Here is a 12597-nt window from a genome sequence, read left to right as displayed (position 1 = left end):
GATTGCTGCAGTACCCCTCCTTGGCTTTGGGTCTGGAACCTCCAGAGCATTCAGGGTGTTTAGAAACCCTTTTTTTGCAGTTTTCCTAGACATTCATACTTCATATGAGTGTCTTTGATCGCACTTGGTCTTGAGCTCAAGATTTTATTTTTAATCCAACTCTGAGTACTTTAAAATTGAAGCTTTTAGAACAAATTAAATTGACTTCACATATAAAAAAAGTTTTCCAACAAGTGTTGCCATTTATTTCAGATTTTCCATTTAGCAGAAATGAAATTGTCCAGTAGCTCTGTGTCTATTCTATTTGTAGTGGGTGTTTATGTGTATGTGCGTACACTGCTTTCTTATCCTTTACATTTTTGAAAATTCAGAACTGCCAGCTTCTGGGAATTATTTCATCTACTTTCTCCCCCCTGTAATCTAACAGCATCTTCTATAGGGAAAGCTTTATATTTTCCATAGCACTAGCACCACTTGTCTTAAATGTTCTGTTGATAGCAGCACATGGTAACTCTTATTGATGGGTGAATGACTAAATTAAGTAAAAGTGAATGCTTGACAATAATTTTTTTCTGATTTACAATTTACCTGCATGAGACAATATTCAGAAAGACAAAAGAATTTTTTCAATGTAATTTTACCTTTCACAACATGATTTATAAATATAAATAGACACTATAGTGACTTCATTGGTGTTTGTTGTCTGTTGATAAGAACTATGAATAGATATTCACTAATAAATTCACAAATAGTTCTCTTTTTCTCTTCCATTTTTTCTTTCCTTGTCATATTGCACTTAAAAATGAACTTGTTGGTATTGCTAAATGAGTCACTTGATCCTGGTAAACTAGTTTGAGTTAAGATACATCCACTTTGGGAACGTTAATTTATTGGAGCAGGAATGTCCATTGATTTCACTCTGCAAATGAGGTGGTTTTCAGGACTGGAGAATATCATCACACACACACACACATAATCATTGAGTATATCATTCACTTGAGTGTGAAAAGAATTATTTAAGCCTCATATTTTTAGAAATGACAGGACAACTTAATCACTAAAATAATACATATTTTCAAGAGAGCATGCCTATAAATATCTTAGATAAATGCATTATTAAGTAAACGAAATAATGGCCATTTGCCACTATTATACCTTAGTAGAGCTTGTAAAATGAATGTCTTGCTTTTAGCACTATTAATAATTTACATCAGTAAGTTTATGTGAGACATTTTTGGCTTTAGGTAGTAATGCCAACAAGAAGTAAACATGAAGTCTGCTTTGGAAAGCGTTGTAATTTCTAAAGATCAGATTTTGTTATTGATGTAATATGATTCACTGGAATCTCATTTTACAGTGGTGCAAGGACAAGGAAAGGAAAAAAAATAAAGGCTATGGAAATAGCAGGCTTGGGCAAAGCAACAAAATATACAAAATACATTTAATGTGTTCTTCGTTGGAAGGAATAGTAATAGATGCTATTTTCCATAAATTATGAATCTGACTAGAAGAGGGAAACTGGGCTTTACTTGAGGCCAACCTAAACCAAGCCTTTGTGACTAAGGAGATCTTAAAGCTATGCAAATTATGTGTGTGTGTGTCTGTGTCTCTGTCTGTGTCTACTCTCAAGAGCTGAGATTCCTCTGATCCTCCTACTGTAAGTAGGAAGAGGAGACCTGGGGAAATTCCTTCAGCTCCCTTCCTCCTTCCCCATGTTTTAGTCTTCCCACATATAGTATTTGCTGATTTAAATGGAAATTTATATTCATTGACATGGATAGACAGTTCTGATATACAAGGGGAACTTTAATAGTGGACTCACATCAGACATCAGTAATGGAACCACACATAATGTGTGAGCATATGTTTATGCACAGATAGCCTAGAAGAATACCCATGAAACTTCATAATAGTTGTCTCTGAAGAGGACCTTAGGGTCTAAGAAGAAAAAAGTGGGAGAAAGGCTTAGTTTTTTATTTTTTTTACCTTTTTAAATTTTTTAAAATTTTGTAATATTTAAAGGTATTACCTATTCAAAAGTTCATGTGCTGAAATTGTTTGTGTGTGTGTGAGAGAGGAAGAAGGAGAGAGAGAGAGAGAATATTACAGCCTAATGCTTCTGGTAAAAAGCAACTATTCATTGTAAAAAATGACTAGCACACATTTAAAGTTTGCCTCTTCACATTAAAGGCCCAAATGTTACATACTAAATTTGGTATTTAAAAATATTAGTTTGAGTATATACACTACAATTTCCCACCTTCTTCTCCATTTATCTCTTGGTAATTCTCTTCCAGTTCTCTGTTGGATACAAATACCAAGAGAATAACTTGGTTTGACATGCAGAAGAGATTGCAGAAATTAGCTTCTTTTGAGAAGCTCGCTTCTCTCTGGTAAGATGATAAATTGTCTGCACATCTGGCCAGTAATTTCATTTTCTTTCCTCCCATTGAAAATATTGAAGTTACTCAATCCCCACATTCATTTCCATTTGGGCACTGCTTCAAAGACTTTGAAAAAATATATAAATATTGCTCAGTAGTGAGTGTAGATAGAAAAACATTACTGTATTTGAATATTGAGTATGGTCTAGAGAAAATTCAAGAGTTATTTCAACTGGGCAATACAAAAGGAGAAGACAAAAGGAATTCAGGCAAATACCACCTATGAGAAGAAATATATTTTCTTTAACTCAAATAACAGAGTAATTTTAACATTGTGCTGGGCATATAATCTATTAGGAAACAATTTATATGATAACTCATATTCCTTTCCAGGCACAGGCACCAAGGGATCTTGACAAGATTGCTTCGTAAGGGTGTTCACTGATCAACTGAAAGGCATGTTGCCCTGAATCAGGAAACTCTGACAAAATTCTGTTTCTGAATGGGATTGTGGCATCCTGGACAAGAAAGACAAAACATTAAAAGGTTGTTCAGCCAGTGGGCAGAGCGGAATGGTTGTAAACAGGCCTGCATCTTCCCCAAAAGAGAAGCTCACCTGGAGTTATGAGATTATTTACAGAAAACAGTGCAGTGACTGTTATAGTGAAATGACACCTTCTGATCTTGGGACCATTCTCAGGTGTTAACAAACTGTAGCCTTTAAGGTTAGGTAGGTTCTACTTTTGATAGACCTTAGAGCAGCAGCAGCAATAGCAATAGCTAACATTCATTGAACGTGCCCATTTGCTAATCACTTGAAAAACATTATCTCATTTAATCCTTATAAGACGCTCTTAAGGGAGTGCTGTTATTACCTCCATGGTACAGATGAGGAAACGAACATACAGAGAAGTTAAGCAAATTTCACAAAGTCTACATGATGAAAAACTGATCGACTAGTAGTATTTGTCCAGAATCAATACCCTACATCACTATGCTCTACTGGTATTTGGTAATTCCCAAGTTGAAAAACCTGAGTCTATACACCTAATATGCTTAGCAGTTGCAGTCTGACCTGAGAACAACAGGTTCTTTCAACTGACCTGATAATTCTTAAGTAGAATAAACTCACTGGCCCAAGATTGCTGTTGTTTGTAGATAAGCTGATCTACCATTCGAACTTCAGCCTCGTGTATTTTCAGATTGACTAGGGTTGCACCTAATCCTTTGTATCTCCACCTGAGCCCAACTTGCACTGCAGCTATGACAGATCTTAGCTGATCGACCTGGACACCCCTATACATTACAAGTCAAAGCAAAAGGAGAGATATGCGCCCTAAACTCTCTCACTCATAGAATTTGACCAACATTTATGGAATCCAAACATGATATAATTTTGTGCCTGGGGAATTTTGGGTAATATTGTCTCAGAAAAGTGGAAGTTCTTGACTATTTTTTTTTAAATGATGATCCTTCTCTCATGAGGGAAAAAGATGGATTTGAACATACACCACTAGAAGCTCATGATACCCCATGATTTAGACTACATTCCCCAAACATCATTTATTTGTTGCAACAAGGGTAGGAAACTAAAGCACAGGATATATTAAACATTTAAAAAAATATATGTCATAATAATTTTGCATGTTTGTCCCTTGGAAATAATTCGTTCAATCTCTCATACATAAAAAAGGGAGACTTGATCACCAAATTCGGTGGGGGAAACAATGACCAAAGTATAGTCACAAAGTTCTATTGAAGTTGAATCTCTCTCATCCTTCTTCCTAAGATGGAAGAAGTCTATACTTCAGGAAAAAAACTAAAGAAGGAAGTCTTACCAGAAGACTGCCAAGAAGCCAGTGAAAGTACAGTTACTAATTAATATTATCATAATTAGAATTTTATAAATCCATTTTGACTGATTTCCTGGCAGTTTGACCATTTCACACATGACATTATAAAAAGAACAAATTAATTAAGACTTTAGGCAAAAAGAGGGTAGTGTTTTTTTTCAAAAAGTTAATTGGAAAAATTTAATTAATAAGCATCAAGAGCACTGTACATGGATAACTGATGCTGAAATTGTGATATTTTGAATACCTTTCTCAAAAAAGGTTAGTGATCTTCTTTTTTCTGGGAAATGTGGAGATCCAGCTGTAAGCATTAATGAAGCCATTCTAGGTTAAGACAGTCTAGTTAATGTTAATAGCTAAACAGGTGTTCATATTTCATCTACATAAGGTGGACTGTGGACTTCATGTATTACAGAATTTCAGCAAAAATTCCATGAGATAATTTAAAGGAATGCCAAATTTTTTGAAGGCAAACTCATAAAACTCTACATGGGGATCCCTTTTTTGCTTCACGTGTATCTGACTTGAAAATATAGACAATTTCTCTTTCCTAATTCCTTGGAAAAAATTTCTGCCATAAGTCACGTGTCTTCTTTCCTACGAGTGTGTTGTTTTTAAGAAATAACAACCATGTGGTTACTTTCCCACAGTTGATAAATGTCTATCAAAAACATCATAGTTTGCAAGGAAAAAGGTTGTTTTTCAAAGGCTGCCGAAACAGGAGAGAAATCCCTTAAAAAAACAATTCATCAATATATGTGACATTTCCCAAAGAATAGAAAATTAAAACTCACAATTTAATTTTTAATAAAAATATGACTCAGTCTGCACTGAAGTCATCATGGAAGTTTTATTAATATTTTTAAACAACAACAGCATCAAACAAAAACCTAGAAGGCACTGTAACCTAATAAATTCTGTGAGGATCCAAATAGAATTCTAGCCATAAAAAAGAACTGATTCACATACTACCATTTATTAGATGTCCATGAAAATATATGGGTAAATAAATAACGAGGCTGAAGAAGTTTAAGCAGTTGCTCTTGATAAAAAGACTTATAAGCTGCAGACCTAAATTAGAATCTGATGTTTTCCAGCTAATCCCCTCTATACTCCCCTATGTTTAGAGGCAGTACAGCTTTATATCTATAGAAAAAAAATATCTACCCTTAAGTTAACCCTAAATTAAAAAAAAAAAATTCTTTTCATTTTAGGAGGTAACTATCATGTCAATGCTTTACTCTGAAACTAATAACTAAAAGAGAAGATCTGACCATTTTTTTTCTGTCTTTTTAACAAAGGTCTGTAATTCATTACTGGTTGTTGAGAGAAAACTCTTTTTCACAAATTAATGATGCATAATAAATATGCAAAATAAATATAAAATAAATGATACAATTAGAAGTATCATCTTTTTGCAAAATCCAATGATATAATTGCAGCATAGACAATCAATGCACAATAAAACCATTGGGCAGAGGAGACCTTCAAGAAGGTGGAGGAATAAGACCTGGAGATCACCTTCCTCCCCACAAATACATCAGAAATACATCTACATGTGGAACAACTCCAACAGAACACCTATTGAATGCTGGCAGAAGACCTCAGACCTCCCAAAAGGCAAGAAACTCCCCAGGTACCTGGGTAGGGCAAAAGAAAAAAGAAAAAACAGAGACAAAAGAATAGGGACAGGACCTGCACCTCTGGGAGGGAGCTGTGAAGGAGGAAAAGTTCCCACACAAGAGGAAGTCCCTTCACTGGCAGAGACAGGGTTGGCGAGGGGGAAGCTTTGGAACCGTGGAGGAGAGCGCAGCAACAGCGGTGCAGAGGGCAAAGTGGAGAGATTCCTGCACAGAGGATCCATGCCAACCAGCACTCACCAGCCCGAGAGGCTTGTCTGCTCACCCGCTGGGATGGGTGGGGGCTGGGAGCTGAGGCTCAGGCTTCAGAGGTCAGATCCCAGGGAGAGGAATGGGGTTGGCTCAGTGAACACAGCCTGAAGGGGGCTAGTGCGCCACAGCCAGCCGGGAAGGAGTCCGGGAAAAAGTCTGGACCTGCCTAAGAGGCAAGAGACCACTGTTTCGGGGTGTGTGAGGAGACGGGTTTCAGAGTACCACCTAAACGAGCTCCAGAGGCTGGAGTGAGCCTCGGCTATCAGCATGGACTCCAGAGACAGGCATGAAACACTAAGGCTGCTACTGCAGCCACCAAGAAGCCTGTGTGCAAGCACAGGTCACTACCCACAACACCGCTCCCAGGAGCCTGTGCAGCCCGCCACTGCCAGGGTCATGTGATCCAGGGACAACTTCCCAGAGAGAACACAAGGTGCACCTCAGGCTGTTGCAACGTCATGTTGGCCTCGGGCACCGCAGTCTCACCCCACAGCCTGTACCCTTCCCTCTGCCTGGCCAGAGTGAGCCAGAGCCCCCTAATAAGCTGCTACTTTAACCCCGTCCTGTCTGAGCTAAGAACAGACGCCCTCAGGTGACCTATATGCAGAGGTGGGGCCAAATCCAAAGCTGAACCACAGGAGGTGTGCGAACAAAGAAGAGAAAGGGAAATTTCTCCCAGCAGCCTCAAGAGCAGCAGATTAAATCTCCACAATCAACTTGATGTACCCTGCATCTCTGGAATACTTGAATAGACAACAAATCATCCCAAAATTTAGGCGGTGGACATTGGGAGCAAGTGTAGACTTGGGGTTTGCTTTCTTCATCTAATTTGTTTCTGGTTTTATGTTTATATTAATTTAGTATTTAGAGTTTATTATCACTGGTAGATTTGTTTATTGATTTGGTTGTTCTCTTCCTTTTTTTATATATATACATATATATTTTTTTTTCCTTTTTCTCTTTTTGTGAGTGTGCATGTGTATGCTTCTTTGTGGGATTTTGCCTGTGTAGCTTTGCTTTTACCATATGTCCCAGGGTTCTATCTGTCCTTTTTTTTTCCTTTATTACTTTTTAAGTTTTTAAATAACTGTTATTTATTTTTTATTCTAATAACTTTATTTTATTTGTTTCTTTTTTTCTCCCTTTTCATCTGAGCCATCTGGATAACAGGGTCTTGGTGCTCTGGTTGGGTGTCAGGCCTGTGCTTCTGAGGTGGGAGAGTTGAGTTCAGGACATTGATCCACAGAGACCCCCAGGCTTCATGTAATATCAAACAGTGAAAACTCTCCAAGAGATTTCCATCTCAACGCTAAGACCCAGCTCCACTCAACGACCAGCAAGCTCCAGTGCTGGACACTCTATGCCAAACAACTAGTAAGACAGGAACACAATCCCACCCATTAGCAGAGAGGCTGCTTAAAATCATGATAAGGTCACAGACACCCCAAAACACACCACCAGATGTGGACCTGCCCACGAGAAAGACAAGATCCAGCCTCATACACCAGAACACAGGCACCAGTCCCCTCCACCAGGAAGCCTACACAAGCCACTGAACCAACCTTAGCCACTGGGGGCAGACACCAAAAAAAACGGAAACTACAAACCTGCAGCCAGTGAAAAGGAGTCCCCAAACACAGTAGGTTAAGCAAAATGAGAAGACAGAGAAAAACAGCAGATGAAGGAGCAAGGTAAAAACACACCACACCAAACAAATGAAGAGGAAATATGCAGTCTACCTGAAAAAGAATACAGAATAATGATAGTAAAGATGATCCAAAATCTTGGAAATAGAATGGAGAAAAAAAAGAAACGTTAAACAGGGACCCAGGAGAACTAAAGAGCAAACAAACAATGATGAACAGCACAATAACTGAAATTTAAAATACTCTAGAAGGAATCAAGAGTGGAATAACTGAGGCAGAAGAATGGATAAGTGACCTGGAGGATAAAATAGTGGAAATAACTACCACAGAGCAGAATAAAGAAAAAAGAAAGAAAAGAATTGAGGAGAGTCTCAGAGACCTCTGAGACAACATTTAACGCACCAACATTCAAATTATAGGGGTCCCAGAAGAAAAAGATAAAAAAAAAAGAGACTGAGAAAATATTTGAAGAGATTATAGTTGAAAGCTTCCCTAATATGGGAAAGGAAATAGTCAATCAAGTCCAGGAAGCTCAGAGAGACCCATACAGGATAAATCCAAGGAGAAAAATGCCAAGACACATATTAATCAAACTTTCAAAAATTAAATACAAAGAAAAAGTATGAAAAGCAGCAAGGGAAAAACAACAAATAACACACAAGGGAATTCCCATAAGGTCAACAGCTGATCTCTCAGCAGAAACCCTACAAGCCAGAAGGGAGTGGCAGGACATATTTAAAGTGATGAAAGGGAAAAACCTACAACCAAGATTACTCTACCCAGCAAGGATCTCATTCAGATTTGACAGAGAAATGAAAATCTTTACAGACAAGCAAAAGCTGAAAGAATTCAGCACCACAATACCAGCTTTACAACAATGGCAAAAGGAACTTCTCTAGGCAAGAAAAACAAAAGAAGGAAAAGACCTACAATAACAAACCAAAAACAATTAGGAAAATGGTAATAGGAACATACATATCAATAACTACCTTAAATGTAAATGGGTTGACTGCTACAACCAAAAGATATAGACGGGCTGAATGGATACTAAACCAAGACTCAAATACATGCTGTCTACAAGAGACCCACTTCAGCCCTGGGACACATACAGACTGAAAGTGAGGGGGTGCAAAAAGATATTCCATGCAAATGGAAATCAAAAGAAAGCTGGAGTAGCAATTCTCATATCAGACAAAATCGACTTTAAAATAAAGACTATTACAAGAGACAAAGAAGGACACTACATAATGATCAAAGGATCATTCCTAGAAGAAGATATAACAATTGTAAGTATTTATGCATGCAGCGTAGGAGCACCTCAATACATAAGGCAAATGCTAACAGCCATAAAACGGGAAATCGACAGTAACACAGTCATATCAGAGGATTTTAACACCTCACTTTCACCAACGGACAGATCATCCAAAATGAAAATAAATAAGGAGACATAAGTTTTAAATGATACATTAAACAAGATGGACTTAGTTGATATTTATAGGCCACTCCATCCAAAAACAACAAAATATACTTTCTTCTCAAGTGTGCATGGAACATTCTCCATGATGGTTCATATCTTGGGTCACAAATCAAGGCTTGCTAAATTTAAGAAAATTGAAATCGTACCAAGTATCTTTTCCGACCACAACACTATGAGAAGAGATATAAATTACAGGAAGAAATCTGTAAAAAATACAAACAAATGAAGGCTAAACAATACACTACTAAATAACCAAGAGATCACTGAAGAAATCAAAGATGAAATCGAAAAATAGGTAGAAACAAATGACAATGAAAACACGATGACAAAAACCTATGAGATTCAGCAAAAGCAGTTCTAAGAGGAAAGTTTATAGTAATACAATCCTACCTCAAGAAACAAGAAACATCTCAAATAAACAGCCTAACCTTATACCTAAAGGAATTGAGAAAGAAGAATAAAAAAAAAAAAAAACCAAAATTAGCAGAAGGAAAGAAATCATAAAGATCAGATCAGAAATAAATGAAAAAGGAATGAAGGAAACAATAGCAAAGATCAATAAAACTAAAAGCATGTTCTTTGAGAAGATAAACAAAATGATAAACCATTAGCCAGACTCATAAAGAAAAAAAGGGAAAAGACTCAAATTAATAGAATTAGAAATGAAAAAGGAGAAGAACTAACACTGCAGAAATACAAAGGATCATGAGACATTACTGCAAGCAACTATATGTCAATAAAATGGACAACCTGGAAGAAATGGACAAATTCTTAGAAAAGCACAACCTTCCGAGACTAAACCAGGAAGAAATACAAAATATGAACTGCCCAATCACAAACACTGAAATTGAGACTGTGATTAAAAATCTTCCAACAAACAAAAGCCCAGGACCAGATGGCTTCACAGGTGAATTCTTTCAAACGTTTAGAGAACAGCTAACACCTATCCTTGTCAAACTCTTGCAAAATATAGCAGAGGGAGGAACATTCCCAAACTCATTCTGAGGCCACCATCACCCTGATATCAAAACCAGACAAAGATGTCACAGAGAAAGAAAACTACAGGCCAATATCACTGATGAACATAGATGCAAAGATTCTCAACAAAATACTAGCAAACAGAATCCAACAGCACATTAAAAAGATCATACACCCTGATCAAGTGGGGTTTATCCCAGGAATGCAGGTATTCTTCAATATATGCAAATCAATAAATGTGATAAAACATATTAACAAATTAAGGAATAAAAACCATATGATCATCTCAATAGATGCAGAAAAAGTTTTCAACAAAATTCAACACTCATTTATGATAAAAAACGGGCAGAAAGCAGGCATAGAGGGAACTTACCTCAACATAATAGAGGCCATATATGACAAACCCATAGCCAACATCATTCTCAATGGTGAAAAATTGAAACCATTTCCTCTAAGATCAGGAACAAGACAAGGTTGTCCACTCTCACCACTATTATTCAACATAGTTTTGGAAGTTTTAACCATAACAATCAGATAAGAAAAAGATATAAAAGGAATCCAATTCAAAAAAGAAGTAAAGCCGTCACTGTTTGCAGATGACATGATACTATACATAGAGAACCCTAAAGATGCTACCAGAAAACTACTAAAGCTAATAAATGAATGTGGTAGAGTAGAAGGACACAAAATTAATGCACAGAAATCTCTTGCATTCTTATAGACTAATGATGAAAAATCTGAAAGAGAAATTAAAGAAACACTCCCATTTACCATTGTAACAAGAGAATAAAATACCTAGGAATAAACTTACCTAAGAGACAAAAGACCTGTATGCAGAAAACTATAGACACTGATGAAAGAAATTCAAGATGATACAAACCAATGGAGAGATATACAATGTCCTTGGATTGGAAGAATCAACATTGTGAAAATGACTATACTACCTAAAGCAATTTAAAGATTCATGCAATCCCTATCTAACTACTAATGGCATTCTTCACAGCACTAGAACAAAAAATTTCACAATTTGTATGGAAACACAAAAGACCCCGAATAGCCAAAGCAATCTTGAGAAAGAAAAACGGAGCTGGGGGAATCAGGCTTCTGGACTTCAGACTCTACTACAAAGTTACAATAATCAAGACAGTATGGTACTGGCACAAAAATAGAAATATAGATCAATGGAACAGGATAGAAAGCCCAGAGATAAACCCACGAACACAGGGTCACCTTACTTTTCATAAAGGAGCCAAGAATATATGATGGAGAAAAGACAAACTTTTCAATAAGTGGTGCTGGGAAAACTGGATAGCTACATGCAAAAGAATGAAGTTAGAACACTCCTTAACACCATACACAAAAATAAACGCAAAATGGATTAAAGACCGAAATGTAAGGCCAGACACTATAAAACTCTTCAAGGAAAACACAGGCAGAACACTCTGATGTAAACCACAGCAAGATCCTTTTGACCCACCTCCTAGAGAAATGGAAATAAAAACAAAAATAAACAAAAGGGACCTAATGAAACTTAAAAGCTTTTGCACAGCAAAGGAAAACATAAAAGAAGAAAAGACAGCCCTCAGAATGGGAGAAAATATTTGCAAATGAAGCAACTGACAAAGGATTAATCTCCAAAATTTACAAGCAGCTCATGCAGCTCAATATCAAAACAATAAACAACCCAGTCCATAAATGGGTGGAAGACCTAAATAGACATTTCTCCAAAGAAGATATACAGGTTGCCAAGAAACACATGAAAGGATGCTCAACATCACTAATCATCAGAGAAATCCAAATCAAAACTACAATGAGGTATCACCTCACAACTGTCAGAATGGCCAGCATCAAAAAATCTACAAACAATAAATGCTGGAGAGGGTGTGGAGAAAAGGGAACTCTGTTGCACTGTTGGTGGGAATGTAAATTGACACAGCCACTATGGAGAACAGTATGGAGGTTCCTTAAAAAACTAAAAATAGAACTACCATACGACCCAGCAATCCCGCTACTGGGCATGTACCCAGAGAAAAGCATAATTCAAAAAGAGTCATGTACCACAATGTTCATTGCAGCTCTATTTACAATAGCCAGGACATGGAAGCAACCTAATTGTCCATCGACAGATGAATGGATAAAGAAGATGTGGCACATATATACAATGGAATATTACTCAGCCATAAAAAGAAACGAAATTGAGTTATTTGTTGTGAGGTGGATGGACCTAGAGACTGTCATACATAGCGAAGTAAAAGTCAGAAGGAGAAAAACAAATACTGTATGTTAACACATATATATTAAATCCAAGAAAAAATAAAAAGTTTCTGATGAACCTAGGGGCAGGACCAGAATAAAGACATAGACATA

The sequence above is a fragment of the Monodon monoceros genome, unplaced genomic scaffold (genome assembly GCF_005190385.1).
Source record: "Monodon monoceros isolate NGI ecotype Baffin Bay Population unplaced genomic scaffold, NGI_Narwhal_1 Super_Scaffold_7, whole genome shotgun sequence".
NCBI lineage: Eukaryota > Metazoa > Chordata > Mammalia > Artiodactyla > Monodontidae > Monodon > Monodon monoceros.
Note: the sequence above shows the minus strand (reverse complement) of the source record.